Below are 19249 nucleotides of genomic sequence, written 5' to 3' on the forward strand. Positions count from 1 at the left end.
CAAGCACCTGATAGACATCAATGCAGTGTGTGCAGTGGAGTACTTGAGGACCAGACTAAAACTATTTTTCAATGGTGTGTCATTTGTGTGCATCTCGTGGATGTGGGGTTGTGTGTACTGTATGTGAGTACTTTTCAGTGACGATCGTGAGCACATTTGGTCGCTTTTTGCCGGGTTGAGACCCATCAGTGCGACAATTGAATCATGGAATTTAATAAGAGTATGGTTGGAATAATTGGTATTACAGTTTGAGTTTGTCACAACGTCCAGAAAAGATAAATCAGCATGCGTTTGCAAGGTATGTCGGCGGGATATTTCTATTGCATACGGTCATGACGGTGGCCCTAAATCATTGTGTGTAAAAACATTGATACGAACTCGAAACTCCACATCGATAGCATGCATCTCCAAAAAAATATGTGTATATTTTATTATTGTTATTATTTATTTGACTCCAACAAACAAATACAGACATTAAAAAAAAAAAATTTAAAAAAAAAAAAATTAAATTAAATTTTTTTTTTTTTAAATTATCTTTTGGCCTACAGTACATTATTATTCACAACAAGAAGGGTATGCACATGTATGTGTACATGTAAACCATGTACCTGTACGCGATGTTGGTAAAGCTTTGGATAAAACGAGCAGTTGAAAATGACCGCGCGGGTTGATTACTAATTGGGATTTTGAAATGTTGGCAGCTATGTTAGAGTCAGGGAACAGATGTTGCAAAGTGCAGATGGCTCAAGAGAAGTCCAAACAGCATGGTCAAGGCTGGCAGAAATTCTTCTCTCCCAAATCATTCTCTTCAACCGAAAGAGACCCGGGGAAGTCTCAAGAATGACAATTCAAGACTACAGTAAGTGCATGAATGGAGTCATTGTCTTGAGTAAGATGTCCAGTCAGCTGACCATACGCCTTCCAATTCCTCTCTTGCTGAGCCACAGCAATCATACATAGTACTAGTGCTGGTCCTCATTGTCTTGAGTAAGATGTCCAGTCAGCTGACCATACGCCTTCCAATATCTCTCTTGATGAGCCACAGCAATCATACATAGTACTAGTGCTGGTCCTCATTGTCTTGAGTAAGATGTCCAGTCAGCTGACCATACGCCTTCCAATTCCTCTCTTGCTGAGCCACAGCAATCATACATAGTACTAGTGCTGGTCCTCATTGTCTTGAGTAAGATGTCCAGTCAGCTGACCATACGCCTTCCAATATCTCTCTTGCTGAGCCACAGCAATCATACATAGTACTAGTGCTGGTCCTCATTGTCTTGAGTAAGATGTCCAGTCAGCTGACCATACGCCTTCCAATATCTCTCTTGATGAGCCACAGCAATCATACATAGTACTAGTGCTGGTCCTCATTGTCTTGAGTAAGATGTCCAGTCAGCTGACCATACGCCTTCCAATATCTCTCTTGATGAGCCACAGCAATCATACATAGTACTAGTGCTAGTCCTCATTGTCTTGAGTAAGATGTCCAGTCAGCTGACCATACGCCTTCCAATATCTCTCTTGATGAGCCACAGCAATCATACATAGTACTAGTGCTGGTCCTCATTGTCTTGAGTAAGATGTCCAGTCAGCTGACCATACGCCTTCCAATATCTCTCTTGATGAGCCACAGCAATCATACATAGTACTAGTGCTAGTCCTCATTGTCTTGAGTAAGATGTCCAGTCAGCTGACCATACGCCTTCCAATATCTCTCTTGATGAGCCACAGCAATCATACATAGTACTAGTGCTGGTCCTTATTGTCTTGAGTAAGATGTCCAGTCAGCTGACCATACGCCTTCCAATATCTCTCTTGATGAGCCACAGCAATCATACATAGTTGGTGGCCCTAATTCTTGTCTTAACTTTTTAAGAAAATTTTTCTTACAATTTTTTACTTCCTGCCTGAAAATAAAGGCTTTAAATTTCCATTCTTTATTTTCTGAAGAAGTGATGACCAATTACGGATTCAATTGGTTATTAGGTTGTTAGATGTTTATCAATACAACTTTTTGGTTATTTTTTTTGTATTTGATGAGAATGTGCGTGACATGAGGATGATGTCATCGTGTTGTTATATGATATACACAAATGTTATGAATGCATTATTCAGTTTGTGGTAGGCTTACAAAATGTGATTGTGTGGTTATATGAGATACACAAATGTTAATTCAATACTCAGTTTGTGGTAGTCTTAAATGTGGTCAGTTTAAAACAGTAGTTTAAAACAGTTGAGGCAGCTTCAACTTTCAAAGAATAAAACTATAATTTACATTGTTCTTTACTTCCTACCTGCAAAAAAAAGCTGGAAATGTTCACACTCGGTTGGTTGTCTTGAGAATGTCCTTTGGTGTTTTGCTTCTACGGAAGCTAGCTTATGTTGTTGATTGCCAGATGTACATGTAGTACATTTGTGACTGGCTCTACAAAAATAAGTATTATTATGCAAAACTGTGAAATTGAGTTATGTACATGGATGGAGAGCCCACAATGTACATTAAGCTTTCATTTGGTGTATATTAGAACTACATGGCCCCTCCTGCTCTTGAGATATAATGCATTTCCATATTAACTTCTTCCTTGGAGTTCAAGTTACACAACTGAGAAAACAGGCTTTGAAATCGCTAGCTCTGTGGTAGATGTGTGCACAATGCACTCAAAATTGTCCATTATCAAAATCAATATTTCTGTGAATGAGCCCTGACATTATGTACTATAAAGATGCCATTCATGACAAAAAATGAAAATCACATTTTGATGAAATTTTCACCCTCTCAAGCTTGTGCGGGTCATTACACAAAAATGCACAGCTCGACTTAATACCGTTGTTCATAGAGCTGGTCACATATTTGCCAACACATTTACAGTATATAACAATTGCAATGTATGTTTTTCCAAGTAGAACTTTGTAATATTTTTCAATTGAATAACTATTTGCGCTGTTAACCTTGCTTCTTAATCTAGACTGATTTGACAATTCATTTATAATTTGCCCATATTAAATTTGAACTGGGATAAGTTACACAACTGAGAAAACAGGCTTTGAAATCGCTAGCTCTGTGGTAGATGTGTGCACAATGCACTCACAATTGTCCATTATCAAAATCAATATTTCTGTGAATGAGCCCTGACATTATGTACTTTAAAGATGCCATTCATGACAAAAAATGAAAATCACATTTTGATGAAATTTTCACCCTCTCAAGTTTGTGCGGGTCATTACACAAAAATGCACAGCGCGACTAATACCCTTTTTCATAGAGCTGGGGAGCTATTTGCCAACACATTTACTGTATAAAACAATTGCAATGTATGTTTTTCCAATTGCTTTGTAATATTTTTCAATTAAATAACTATTTGCGCTGTTAACCTTGCCACTGTATATATTTGCATTTTCAGCTAGACTGATTAATACTTGACAATTCATTTAAAATTTGCCCATTTTAAATTTGAACTGGGATAATTTCAATTACCGGTACATTGTATTAACACTTTTTAAGACAGAAAATGAGCCTGTTTCACCCTTTAATAAACACATTTACTTGAGATTTTCTTTGCGCATTGAACTGAATTACATAAGTGTTGCCCTGCCTGAAAGAAGAGGCATGGAATTGACATTTTTCTTTTGCTGCAGAATAAACAAAAATGCAATCACATCCATGAAACTGGCTATATTATTGTCCACAAGTGATTCTTGTTTCCAGTGTTTTATTTACTTGTAATTTACACTATCAAGTGTTATTATGCATATAGTTGAGCTTATTGTCATCGAAAAAGCAATTTTTTTGTAGATAAAAACATTTTTAAATGTTTGGTTTTAACTTTTAATTGAACCTAAATTACTGGCAACCCCCGCACCCCCCCCCCCCCCCCTCTTTAAAAAGTAACATACTTTCAGTGTTTAGGAACCTACATTTTTTGGATAGGAAATGTTGTTCGAAGGAAAATAGTACCAACCATCCTGATTCGGTTAAGTAGTTTTGATAGTAGCACCATTTTTGTGAACCAGAGTCGGGATGATTTGGTCTTGGACTGTGTGCGGTAATCTTAAGACCACCCCCACCCCACTTTGATTAACAAAATTGGTGCTGGGATCCAAACTTCTGGTCCGAATTGACATTTCTTGGTAACACTTTCCTCCGACAACATTTCCTATTCACATAAGTGCTTACACTTTATATATCTACAGATCTGAAGAAATAAGTATAAAAGGTGTAAGTATTGGGGCTGCGTTTTTTTACCACGCTGTATCTGGAAATCAAACTAAGAAAAAAATAGCGAACGCAAATCCAGGTAACTTACATGCAGGCATTGTGGAAAATATGATATACATGTTTTTGCAAAGATCCGTGACATTACATAGGTGTGTTCCATCAGTGTTAGGAATCTATTTTGTTTTCCATGACTGGCCCTAAGGCAAAGCAATTGTAAACTTTATGATGCAGATAATGATGTCTGTTGTTGCCACTGCGATGAGATCAAATACTACTACTTGCTCTTTACTATAGTCTTCATACTGACTGCCAAGTCCTCATTTGCTGTTTATATGATGTCCACTATTGTTTAGTCTTAATACCAACTGCCAAGTCCTCATTTGATGTGTATATGACGTCCACTATTGGCTAGTATACCGACTGCCAAGTCCTCATTTGCTGTGTATATGACGTCCACTATTGTTTAGTCTTCATACCGACTGCCAAGTCCTCATTTGCTGTGTTTATGACGTCCACTATTGGCTAGTCTTCATACTGACTGGCAAGTCCTCATTTGCTGTGTATATGACGTCCACTATTGTTTAGTCTTCATACCGACTGCCAAGTCCTCATTTGCTGTGTATGTTTGACGTCCACTATTGGCTAGTCTTCATACTGACTGCCAATTCCTCATTTGCTGTGTATATGACGTCCACTATTGGTTAGTCTTTAGTTGCCGTGTACTGATGAGGTCCACTATTGTTAATTTAAAAATCTGGATTTAAAAGAATGGTTTTTTTTTTTTAAATGTTGATGTCATTTCAAACGTTAAGCTATTTAATTTCTTCCATTGAAGGGAAAATTGAATATTCATTAAAATCAGTGGAAATAATTAGGTCCTCATTTGTATAGTAAAACTAAGGGGTCCACGTTTGCAGGTAAATACCAGTATGGGTGGGTGCGTGCGTGTGTGTAAACACCGGCAATCGTGGACTAGGCACAAAAGGGTTAGGGCACAAACAAAGGGTCCACGATTGACCAAACAACCACGATCTCAAATCGTGTACAAAACCAATGAATGCTGTTGCTAAAAAGTTGTTGCTAAAGGGAATCATAGAAACAAAGGAATGACGATTAGGGACGCCCCGTCAAACAAAGGAATGACGATTAGGGACGCCCAGTCCACGATTGCCGGTGTTTACAAGTGTGGTTGCCGACCTCAAACTTTTTATTGCCATTTTGAAGGTTGATAATTGACAAATTTCAAACATTTCAAGTTCTTTTAATTATTTGCCACGAACAAAAACCATTTTCCACACTTGAATCTGACCATGATTTGACACAAACATACCTGTGTTAAACGTGCGCGCGAAAATCGCGACGATCTCAAAACTTGAATTCTCAAACTACGAAGTACGATTTTTTTTTTTTGCACAAACGCATCGGGCCGGGGTACGCCTGGCTGGCCGACGGACGGCATGGTTCTCCCCACGTACGTGCGTACGTACTGCGTATCGGCCCGATACGCTGGAATTGCGGCCGGCCCGATACGCCGACAAAAAAATGCCGATCACATTTTTTAGCCCCTGATACGCACAATATAATTATCATACACGCCATTAAAATGCACAATTTGATCGTTACATACGCCATTATATCATCTTGACATGCAAAATCTTGACCAAAATCCTGTTTTTCCGATGCATGTGTGATCAAAATGCACACGATGACGTGTTCTGTCGACTGCAGCACCCAGCTGACATACAGCATGGTACACTGGTTCCCTTCGCCAGCTAACGGAATCAATGCTATGATGAAGGACCGGAACCAGTGACTACTGCCTCTCTCCGGTCCATACTTCGTATCATACAGCATGATGATGTAGTGGGCCGAAGTTGGATCGTAAAAATATTACCAAACAAACATCGCTGGAGAAAGAGAATTTCTGCGAATAAATTCACAGAACGTGATCTTTACATTCTGTGTATGTGTTTTCCATTAAAATGACGAGATTGCAAAGCTCGAACTTGTGGCGAAACATCGTAGCGTGTTTCTGCAGTAGTGCAAGATTTTCAGCCACGTGGGCCGTGAGCACGGCGCGATGTTCGGCCAGCCAGGCGGAATGTTGGCGGTGCCAGCGGCCGTGATGTATGTTAAGCATAAAGTGGAATCACCGACCTCAAAGATATTTTTAATTAGGTGAGGCAAGTTTTAATCACTTTTGATAGCCAGTCTTGATAATTTTCGTGGCGCAAATGGAAATAATCGCCTGGATTATTTCCATTTGCGCCACGAAAATTATGATTCCTTGCTCTTTGATTAGTACGAATGATGCTCCATTAATCAGCACCCCAAAAAAATTGGGGAAATAATTTTCCGACCTTCTGACGCTATTTTGAAAGGCATGTAATCAGAAGCAAAAGTTGTTTTTTTTCTCCACCTTAATTTCTTTATTTGAAACTTACATGTAAATGTAATTCATACTTTTCTAGTTAGGAAGCAGTGAAACACAGGTTGTGAAATGTTAATTTTTTGTTAAGTTAACAATTTTGATTTTTTTTCTTTAATTACAAAAAATATTAGTGACCTACAAGATCTCCTCTGAATTTCAAGGACAAATCTTAAGATAAAGACCCCCAGATTTGCTCTAAAATGCACCAGAGCTGCAGAGAGCTTCTAAAGTTCAAACATTTTCGGGTTGTTGAATCGCAGCAAATCTTCCCCCACATGTTTGAAAAAATCCTGGGGAGAACCCTGGCCGACGATACAAATTAATTTGGATTGAAATGTATCGATTGAATATCTTCAGTGCTTGAATAGTGGTTTTATACAATTTTTTTGCGAAAGAACACGCATGGGCATGCAGAACTGAAATGAAAAAAAAAATTACAAAAAAATATGATTTCCCTACCTACCTACCTGGATTTTTTTCAGGCCGTTACCATAAACACACCATTGTTTTTGTTTGGCCTGATGATGACGTCATCATAAATTCATTTCAGATTTTTCATACTATTAAACAGTTTCAACCTACGCACCAAGTTTCAAGTTAATCGGACTTACCCTTATATGTGTTTTGAAAAATCGCATTTTTGATGATGTCATCGTGACGTCACACATTTAAAAAAAAAAACCAATTGTGCAGATTAACAACATAACATAAACTTAATACAAAAAGAAGTTTGAATTTAGCATGTTTGAAGCCAATCGGACGAATAAAAGTGTTGAATTTTGTAAGCAGAATAAAATTGTAAATATTTCAAAATCGTAGGAAATCTACCGATGATGTCATCGTGACGTCATTTCAGATTTTTTGTACTAGTACTATTATCTACCCACCTACCGAGTTTCATGACGATTGGACATTCCCTTATATGCGTTTTAAAAAATAGCATTTTTGATATTATTATTGGCTTTTTCGCAATTTTGCGAAAAAGGCATTCTTTTTGTCTTGATTTTTTTTTTTTTCTTCCTCTTCTTCCTCTTCTTCTTCTCCAAAAAGCCCATTCAATTTGTACACGTTTTTTCTCTACACGACTTTAGTGCTTTTGCAACTTCGGATTTTCATCAAACTTATACCAATGAAGGACCCTTATGCAAGGATGATCCTAGAACAATGACGTCATGATGACGTCATCGACTAATTTATTGTATATTTTTGAATATTTAATTTTTCCCATAGACTTTGTACACAGAATTTTTTTTAAAATGTCGATATACGAAGGGCATTTTCGACTCTTTGCGAGTAATTCATTTGCACCATTCTTTGTCCAAGCAAAGACCCTAATTCAAACAACATTGTGTAATGATGACGTCATGATGACGTCATGATGACGTCATCCTGTGTTTATTTATAGGTAATTAAATTATGACACTTTTTAATATTTAAAAATGCATAAGAAATCAACCTTACGCGTCCGTAGGATTCTGTTGCCGGCAAGTGGTAGAATAGGTTGAGGTCTTTATTTCATTCAGTGTGCGTGAAATCACGTGACCCTTGCTTCCGGTCGAAAAAGACCAAAACCGGAAGTGGCTTATTATTTAAAAGTTGTAATAGATATGAATTTGCTTTTAACGGTGTTAGTCTCTTGGCTGATAGTATTCTTCAAATCATCTACCGATGACGTCATGCAATCTTCGAGCGCCCTCTAGCGACGGGTTGAATATTTTCAAAAATGTATTTTGAATAGATGTCTGTGGCGAATTTTGTCGGAATCGCCTAAATATTGGTGTATATGATGACCTTGACCCACTTAAGACGTGTGCGAAGTTTTAGGCGTATGACGTCATCAGACCGGAAGTTCCGTTGAAAAGACCTTTCCTTTTTCAAAAATTGCTAACAAATCAATCCATACAGATATAATCTTGATTTGCCCATTAAATGATAGCGTAAACATTTGCCTCAACAGTGCCAAGTTCCGAGCTTGTGAAATTGTTCACACAGTTGACGCGGCGTCGGCAAATTATACCCTTGCGCAAGTTGCTGCAGAGAGAGTCTCATCCACATGTAAAGCAAGCATATACCGCAAGTGTGTGCGTGTCATAGAGCTATATAATAAAGAACTAGAGGGCGTACTTCCCATTAGCCGCAACGCTTTACCGCTGTGCGCGCACGGAGCACTGTCGGCCATTGCCAAACCGGGCAAACAGAGCGCGAAGTACCCGGATGTTGTACGCCGGGCGTATACACAATACACATGGAAGTGTAGAAAGTGCGCGATCGGTGCGATTGGAATGTACAAAATGTATACGGCAAAATTGTTTTTTACTGAGCTTTTAATTTGGGTTTTTTTATTTGGTGAAAAAGGAAAATTGTACCTTAACTTCCTGAACGCGGCGTATTAATCCAAACACCAAAGTTCCAGCAACAGACGGGGAATTCGGGTCGTCATCATGTACCGTCGTACTCGCAGGATTCACCACCGCCGTAGGCTGCGACGTTGAAGGGGCTGGCCGGGGCGCAGGCACGGAAAAGGCCCGAGGTACTACTGACCTAAAAACAGGATGGTTTTTGTCAGATGATGTCTTGTTGATGGCTTATTTTTGTTCACAAATCGCTCTGTGTACAGTCTTCCATGGTGATACAGGACGGTTTTGATAAACAATTCGCTGATTCTCTTCACAAGTTGAGTGCCGTGATCGTCTTCCTCTGTCAAGTCCTGCTCAAGGAAATGCTCAGACAGATCACCGAAAACCGATCCGCGAACTCTAAGTAACAGGTCTTGCTGGACGGATGTAATAAGAGCTGGAGAAGTTCCTAGTGGATTAGGCCTACTTTGCGTACCTTGTGGAACACTAGTCAATGCTTTCCTGTATACACAAAATTAAAAATAAACTGCATCTATTTTTGGCTTTTTGCCTCTTGTTCAGGCTTAATTGTGTTCACTCGGCAGTGGAGGGGGAGCAGTTTAATTTCTTTTTTTCTTTATTTCTTTTTTTTGGGGGGGGGGGGGGATTTCCTAAGTGAATTCTTCAGCTTTATTTTCTTTGGAAACAATTCCAACCCTTGAATTGGGAAAGGAAAAATGTTCTCCCCATATGTGCAAGAAATGCCAGTGGGTTCAGGAGGAGCAGATTTTTTTGTGAGGGGATAAAAACTTCTGAGGCTGAATAATATTATTGGATGTATCAATATGGAAAGAACCGAATGGAGCAGGCTGGGTGATGAAATTATTTTGGTTGTATAGGGTCAGTGAAATCACTAATACTATTGTGATAACCATAGAATTAATATTTGAGTCCAACTTTGGTGAATTTTCTTTAAGGGACTTTAAATCTGACACCACCCTACTGCAGACATCTTTGCTCTGAATTCAGTAATCTGACATCCCCAAGTTGAAACATGCCCTTAGTAACCCAATCCGACATCCCCGCGTCTGAGAAATGGATGCATGCTCTTAAAGTTTTATAAGAAACTACCACAAAAAATATTTATGGAAAAAGCAACAAGTCAAGGACTCAATATGGCAAGAAGCCTTATCTTAACTCAAAACATGAATACAACAATATTTTATTTCAATTTATTATAGCTGGATATTAAACAAAATGTTAATTGAATTAACAAACTCATGTAAATTGGAAAAAAAAACAAGTTAATTGAAATAAAATCTCAAAATCAAAAATTCAAACCAGGAAAAGCAAGGAACAAAAGCCACTCCTATTGTTAAATAAACAACATGCAAAGCATTAGATTGCACTTTTCAAATTTGATGACTGTACGCCCTGCCTGGTCCTTGTGTTCCCATGTATACACATTTTTCATAAATATTTCTTAGCTTATAAATTTGAAATAATTTTCATGTTTTCCTCAAGAACACATACAGCATTGAAAACCTTACCCAAAGATAGCACAGTCTATATAAAAAGGACCGCAGTATCCCTGCCCCCCTCCCCAAAGAAAAAAAAACTGCTCTATCCACTTCACTTTACAAAGATATCTACATGTATATTCAAGAAAGGACTTTGTTTCTGAATTGGGTACATGTAGTAATGTCAATAAACGAAAACTAACCAAACAAGAAAAAATATCAAATGTTATAACAAATGTACATGTTCACTTTTATGCATAATGATATTGCAAGCATTGCCTTAAGTGCACACCAGTGGTGTAGCCAGGAATTTTTCAGTGGGGTGGGGTGGGGTGGGGTGGGGGGGGGGGGCGCTGGGGGGGCTGGAACATTTCATGGGGGGGCGTCATGTAGATCAATGAATTTTTTTTTAGAAACTCAAAATCTCAGTGGGGGGGGGGGGGGCGACAAGGTTTCATGGGGGGCTGTGGCCCCCCCCCCCCCACGCTCCCCCGTGGCTACGCCACTGGTGCACACACACAAATATGAATATGAAACATTTAAAAACATAGTAATTTTGAATTAAAAGAATGTTAGTGTAAAACTGAAATAAAAATCAGCAAATACTCAATTAAAAACAAATCAAAACAAATAGAATAATAATTAAAGACCAACGATGAAGCAATATCCTGCCTTAAAAGTCTGTCTGTGGTCTTCACGATTTGGAAGACATCATCTCTTGGTTGAATTAGGCCGCCACGGTCTTTTCTGGTGGTGAACAAGCTTTCTGATTGAAAGGCGGAGTCGGATGTATTCTTGTGCAATGCAACACAGCACTGTGTGCACTTGCAGTCCGATGTCACATGTCGACTTATATACCCAGCCAAGTAATGTAGAATGTGGTCATGAAATTCAGACGGCTCTCTTAGCAGCTCTGCAAATGTTTGCATGTTAGCATTTGTATGATGGACAGAGGCTGATGGCTTTGCCTTGAACAGCTCATTTAGGGGCTCTTCAACGCTGACGTTGGCATTTTTAGATGGCATAATGCGGTTCTTCAAGAGGATTGCACGAAGTGCCCATTTGAACTGCAGGCAGTTAGGATTGTTATTCCATCCACCTCGTCTCCGAACTCGACTGAAGAACATCTTCAAATGATCTTGGGACATCTTGTATGTGCACACATAATAGAAAGGCTGTGAAGCTGTCAAAAGATCATGACAAATAGCAAGTACTGAATCGATTGTTGCCATGAACCCTACCCATGCTGTCTTCCTCCTGCCCAAGCACAGTGATTGTCCTTCAGCATCTGTAAGGGCTTTCAGATATTTCTTTGTGTCCAGGAGCCATTTCTGTCTTGTCGCAAAGTTAGATGTTCTCATCGGACTCTTGTATCCCTTTCCTCTAGGGTGCTTGGAATTCATGAAATCAAACAGTTTGTCAACAATGCGTATGAACTCTGTGGTCTTCTTACTTCCTGCAAATTCAGCTAGGCAGAGATCCTCTCTCAAGAAGTCAATCGCGTCTGCTACAGATGAGCTCAGTGCCTGCACAGCCACTTTCACATTCATCTTGTGTTGTTGCCATAAGATGTGCTTTGCTTTCAACTTATTTGCAAGGTGCAAATTATCCTTTTGCTGAACTTCATACAATCTTTCGATGTACCTCCAAGATATCTCATCTCCGTCGTGATAAATTGTCCCCATGGTTGCTACACAGTTTCTAACCAACTTGATTAGGTGGCATGCATCAAATACAAAGTAGACATTTTGAGATGGATCTGATGGGTGAGGAAAGTGTGATCGCATTGCAGAGGGGGTGATCGAACAGCCCAACAGTGATGCTGTAGTCTGGTTTGCATATGTACCATCACAAACCACACCATGTACAACCATTCCTGCTTCTGTAAGTACACAAATAAGTTGCTTGATGATCTCAGCTTGCAATGCGGCAGAAAGGTGATCTGCTAGGTAGTAAGCAACTGGATACTTCCAACTGCCAGTCAATCCTACAGCCATGAATACAAGGGCTTCTGTTGCAAGACTGTCTTGAGAAGACGCCAAGAGATTTCCACAGTCTATGAAACCAGCATACTTGTTGTTCTTGGGGTCATACACCACTTCCTTTTTAATTGCCATGGCATCAAGCACAATCATGCAGTGCTTCTTCAAGGAATCCTCAGCTGCCATTTCCTTGACATGATTTATGACTTCAGTCAGAAATCCTGGTTGGCAATTCAGGCTAGCGCTCCATTTACGAATTGTGCTTGGATGTGGGAGATGTAAATACTGTCTTACAAATTCATAGGCCTGGGCACTATAGAAATGCAGTGTGACTGCAAACTGCTTGACTTGCTCTGAGAACCTGTGACCATGTTTGTCTTTCTCCATTGATTTCAGCTCATTTTCGATCAGTGTGAATGTGTTTTCTCCAAAGTTATTAAGCTTCATCAACTCCAACTGTCCCTGGTTTATCATGTTTTGATCTTTGACTGCTTGAAGAAGACTTGAGATTTTTTGACTTTGACGCTTTACTTTCTGTTTCGCCACTTTAAGTTCCTTACGAACCTCTTGAAGTTTGTCGGTCGTTTGTTTTAGTTTTCCACTGACTGAACTTATTGATGTAGCATACCTGTGCTCTTCTGCAATATGAGCAGCTTTTTGGGGAGGTTGTGGGCTAGGATCAGCTGCGGTCATCTTTCTTTTAGGTGGAGGCCTCTTGCTTGCTTGCTTCTTTTGCTTATGTAGCGGGAAAGCCGGGAAAATGGAGGGTATTGCAGACTCCCTGAGTTCATGCTGAACAACTTCCTGGTCATCTCTGGGATGTATACCTGCAAATGTTAAGGAAATTTTTTGCATGTTTAATATCATATTTGTAATAAAGAATATAGAGTTATCTTTCATTTAATGAAACTTTTTGTTTATTTTTATTACCAAAGGAGTCTAAGCAATAACTGAATGGCCAACAACATTTCTGTCACTAAATTATCCATACACAATGTGAAACTGATTGGATCCCAAGCTAAGGAAAATCAGTAGGTAGTAGGTAAATGTACATGTAAGGTTTAGCTTGAACAATTAGTTAAATATTGCAAGTACATCACTGGGTTCTGTCCCTTCCCACACAACTATTTACTCCGAAATTTTGAAACCACAAGAACACTGATACAAGTAGAATGCTGCTGTAAATATTTATCTTCTGGGATTGACTGCAGCTATGTACACATCAATATACCTCTTACGTAGTCATCCTTGTCAAAATGTTCACTACACACCAGATGATACTTGGATGGACAAAAGTTTGCTCTGCTGATTGCTGCCACCCACTTGCTTAGTAGAGTCTGCTTTCCAAGAGGGAATCTTAATATAAAAGAAAATCACCCAAAATAATAAATAACAAAACATATTTTCAATCACCCAATTCCAAAATAGATTTTCATTTGTGTATCAGTATCACTGTTTTTGGTTTGCACAAGTGGCGAGTTGTGTCAATTAAATAAGCTCAATTAAAAGCAGAAACGACTGATTGGCATTGGCGTAGACCCCCCCCCCCATGAAACGTCATTGCCTCCCCCAACCCCCGAAAATTCGCTAGTCCTTTTTCGTGAGCAGCCTTTTTTTTTTGTACAAGTGCCCCGTTTTAACGTCATGTAAACATCTTAAGAATTATGCTGCTCTGAAGAGCACTACCTATTGTAAAAAAAATGACCGCATTGCAGGATGCCCCATACTAGAAAGATGGTGTCTAAGTTTTTCCTAACAAAATTGCAAATGTTTCTCAGTCCCAAATTCATGTTTTATCATCATTTTTGCAATAAATGACCTTCATTGAGATGATTATAAAGAAAAACGTGGCATCAGGTTGCAACATTTTTTTCCTTTGATATTTTGAGGGAAACTTGGGGAAAAAATGACAATGACAGCGCGGCGACAACACGCAACCCGAAAATAAAAGATGGTGAAACACCGCGCGATGTACCATGACATGAGCACACACGGTGCGCTGAACAGCTGAATCGCAAGGCACAAACTGCACAGGAAAATCGTGATTTCTACCCCAAGAAACTGTTCAAAATTGCAAAGCGGGTGTCATTAGAATTGAGAAAAGGCTGCTTTTGATTGTGTAAAGGTGATTTTTGAGCAATAAAAAATATTTTTGACTCTAATTTGATCAAAACAAAACAGGGGCCCTACACTACACTACACGATCGCCCCCCTACTCCACAATCCGCGAAATTCTGCCCAGTTTTCGGACACCATAACAATTTTTCATTTTTAGAATGTTTTAGTTAGATTAATGATTGTAGGGCCTACTCACTTATGAAATGAAACACCACCTCCCTTCTCTCGCCGGTTCGTGCAGCCAAAGGCTGCACAACTTTCTGGCATTTTTCTGGGAAAGCCGAGCGATAGTTGAGCGACGTGCAGGACGAACCGTAGATTCACGTACGTAGGCGCACGATCGATCGCGCGCTGAACAAACGTTTTTGCCCGGTTTGATAATGGCGGCGCGACGTCCTTGTCGGCACAGCGTACAGGCGAGTACGCCCTCTAGTTCTTTATTATACAGCTCTATGGTGCGTGTATACATTGACCAGATTCGGCATCGCATGCTTCCCATACACCACACACGCACGTGGTCGTGAGGGCGCGGACCAAGCGCCACATTGTCAACTCATGAATATTAATGTCCCTTGTTGAACAACTCTAGCCCCTACAGCAAAGGTGTGTCCTGAAGATTGACGTCATTGTGAGATCATCAAGTGATTTTCTATGGATTTATGAATAATTACTTTTTTCCCATAGACTTTGTACACAGCTTTCTCCACAAGTCTTTTCTTATACAACACTGATTACTGAATGGTTCTGAACTTCGGACGAAAATTACTTTGAGAAGGAAAGAGAAATCGTATTTTTTACGCTTTGTCATTTGATTGAAAATATTCCCAAGAGTCATAATATCAAGTAATATTTTATAAAAATGTTTCAGTTTTAAAGGCAAATCACGTATTTAAAGGTGCAGTTTTTCTGCAGTGGGATTTTTAGCCCATTGACTTTGTACACGTTTTCAAACCACCATTTTGGTAACTTGGCAATCTTCAATCATCATCAAAGTTAAAGCCAAGGAAGACCTTCCTACAAAAATTATGCCAAGAGTATGACGTCATGAAATCACGTTTTTAAAGTTGCAGTTTTTCTGCAGTGGGATTTTAAGCCCATTGACTTTGTACACGTTTAACTTCGTACAATTTTTGAAGATGATTTCTATTTTTAAAATTTAGGTAGCTACGGTATACTATATTTCCTACGCCTAATAAAACCACCTACAGCGAAAAAGCCATTTGCTCCGTGCATAAGACGGACAAAACTCTAGTTTATTATTATTATTTTCACAATTTTGTGAGTATGCCTGTTACCTAACAAACATAACACAAAAAGAATTTTGAATTTAGCGTATTGCGTTCGTTAGATACGGCTTAAAGGTCCAAAACTTCAAAAATCGATACTAAATCATATGATGACGTCATGATGACGTCACCTATATACCAAGTTTCAACCCAATCGGACTTACAGTTCTCTAGATATAGGGTGTTCAAGTTTACATATTGAAGATGACGTCACGTGACCCATAATGACGTCATCGTGACGTCACTCTTCGGTACACAATTTCACTATGGGGTCTTTACATGGGACAAGTTTCATTAGAATACAAGTTTGTTTTAGGTCCAAAATGCCGCGGGGAACAAAACGTGTACAAAGTCTATGGAATTTGGGGTGGAATAAAAAGAAAAAAGAAAAACTAGAGTTATGCCTGTTCGATGAACAGGACACAGGACAGGCTTGTAAAGAAATAATTTAAAAAAATACTTTGTCAAATTTTTGTATTAGAAGAAAATGTAAACAAGTTGATAAATTAATAAAAAAATAGGTGATGACATCATCATGACGTCACTTCAGATTTTGCATACTATTAACACTATCTACCTACCCAGCAAGTTTCAAGACAATCGAACTTACCCTTATAAGTGTTTTTAAAAATCGCATTTTTGATGACGTCATCGTGACGTCACACATTTTATAAAGAATTGTGCAGATACCTAGTACCTAACAAACCTAATACAAAAAGAATTTGGAATTAAGCATGTTTGAAGCCAATTGGATGAATAAAAGTGCTAGATTTTGTAAGCAGAATAAAATTGTAAATATTTTAAAAATTGTAAAAAATCTACCGATGACGTCATCGTGATGTCATTTCAGATTTTGTGTACTAGTACTATTATCTACCCACCCACCAACTTTCTTGATGATCGGACATTCCCTTATATGTGTTTTGGAAAATCGCATTTTTGATGACGTCATAATGACGTCGCACAATTTTCACAATTTTGTGTATGTACCTGTTACCAGTGGCGTATCCAGGAATTTTCAGTGGGGAGCGCTGGGGGGCTGGAACATTTCATGGGGGGACGTCATGTAGATCAATGATAATTTTTGTAGAAACTCAAAATCTCAGTGGGGACGACTGGGAGGCGACAAGGTTTCATGGGGGGGGGGGGCTGTCACCCCCTACGCCCCCCCCTACGCCCCCCCTACGCCCCCCCTACGCCCCCCTACGCCCCCCCCTCCCCCCCCTGATGTCTAGAAAATGTGGAACTGCGGAATATATTCTAGTGGTCATTAAAGTATTTAGCTTTCCGTGGAAATGCCAAAATCACGTCTCGTGTTTGCATGAAAACACAGTCATTGATCAGCAAATTCATTTTTCAACACCATTGTTAGGATGACATAAAGACGTTCTGTAGGAAATCAAATAAATTTCTGTCCCATTTGAGTGGTGAGTGGTTATTAACGTGTACATTATGTAGGCTAAAATGATTAGATTCCTTCATTTTAGGGGCCTTTTTGTTTTGTTCATAGACGATTTTCTGTGAAGTGAAATCGTATAGTATTTTTTTTCTGTAAAAAAATATCAATCTGAAATTGTTGTGAATCATTATCCCTTCCAATTAAATTGTAGAATGTTGCAAATTGTTGTATTACGGTCGTAGTAATATTGGAAATATCGACTATACAGTGCTTTTTACCATCTATGAGCCTAGCACATACGTACACATACAGTACGTTCAGAGATAATGAATCTGTACGACAGCCAACACAAGCGTCACAATTGTCGTGGCGATACTGTTGCTGTGGAAATGCCTTGCCTTAATCAGCGCGAACTAATTCAACCCACATGATATTTTGGGCAGTCTTCCAGACTGTTATCATTAGCTTCATTGGTGGATGAATCTCGTCGTCATTATGACCTACCTGTCTGTCTGTTGCGACAGGAACGAGTTCCCACGCTCATTTCTGGCGATGAGCCAAACTGGCTATAGAATTGGCGCACCCGGCTGGAGGCTCGTTCATAGAGTTGCAAGCGGCTGTTTGCTGTGCACAACTTTGATTGTCTGAGCTTCAGACGGACGACCACAATGGTGCATTTTGGCACTTCATGCTAGCAATGACTGCAACGCAACGTTGTCGGCGGTGTCCATAGTTGTGTCCGTTCTGTTTAAAATATTTCTTCTTTAACCCTTACTCTCTGAGGGTAGTTTACTGCATGTCAGTTGGTTATGCCAATGCCCTCCAGCTGCAGTTTATTGGAGGATACTTTGATGTAGCAGTGAAGGCTCCAATTGGCAGGAGTTGGAGGCCCTGGAGGGTGCCTGATACTGACCAGCTGGGGGCACTCACTTTGTTATCAGAGGACTCTCATTGTTCTCTGTGGCATGTATTGGAGTGCCTGTCCAGTTACCCTTGAAATGACATGGCAGATATTGGAGGGCCATGCAAAAAACATAGGAGATTTTCTTGAGGCACATATTGGCATGCGTTGGAGGGTCTAGTAGGGTAAGGGTTAATCGCAGGGAACACTGACTTTTATTCTGCTAAATGCCGTTGGATTGTTTCATATTCTTCCGGATAATTCTGCAATGGGAGAGGGGGTTGGCATTTTTCTCATGTTTTGTTTAATTTTCTTAATTAGTTTTTGGGCTAATTATTATCTGGTTTTCATTTTATTAAGGTAATTTGATGTCTTCTTACTTTCAATGAAACTTTTTAATTTGTTAATGTGGACATCCCCAATAATTGGGTATTTGAATTGTTTCTGTTTTATTTTGGTGGGGGGCTTTTTTACCTTCTTTTTGCTGACTTTTTTTCCCTTCTCTGCTTTGGTTTATTTTCATCTTGGTTTATCTCATCCTGGTAATTTGATGTTAATTGTGGGGCTAATCATAACTTTTTGTGATGTTTAACGGGGACATAACTTTGTATCATTTATACCTCCGACAGTTTTAAAATGTGTTTGTGGTTAATACATTTTTATAGATTTTCTTTTTTTGTGTATCCAGAGGTATTGGAATTAAAGGCAATCGATCCACTTTTTTCCCTCTGACTTTTGTTGTTTTTCATTATGAATTTAATGCGTGCACTGACTGTGTTGTTCAAGACGACCCCCCCACTCCACATTTTGCACACCACGTGCAAAACCATTGAAGGTTTTTTAAGGCCGACTGAAGCAAAGAATTTTGCTGTTTTTTTGCTGTCGGGGGACCGAGAGTAAGACGCAGACTTGAGTGGAATGGCGACATATAATGATTTATACCAGGCCAGCAAATCCATTCATCCTAGCCTACATATGGTTCCACTGAAGCGGCATGCAGGCAGGCCGATCAGCTCGAGTTTCGAGTTAAGTTTTTGAGTTTCGAGTAAAGTTTTCGAGT

This window comes from Patiria miniata, unplaced genomic scaffold, assembly GCF_015706575.1.
Source record: "Patiria miniata isolate m_02_andy unplaced genomic scaffold, ASM1570657v1 HiC_scaffold_20, whole genome shotgun sequence".
Taxonomy (NCBI): Eukaryota; Metazoa; Echinodermata; class Asteroidea; order Valvatida; family Asterinidae; genus Patiria; species Patiria miniata.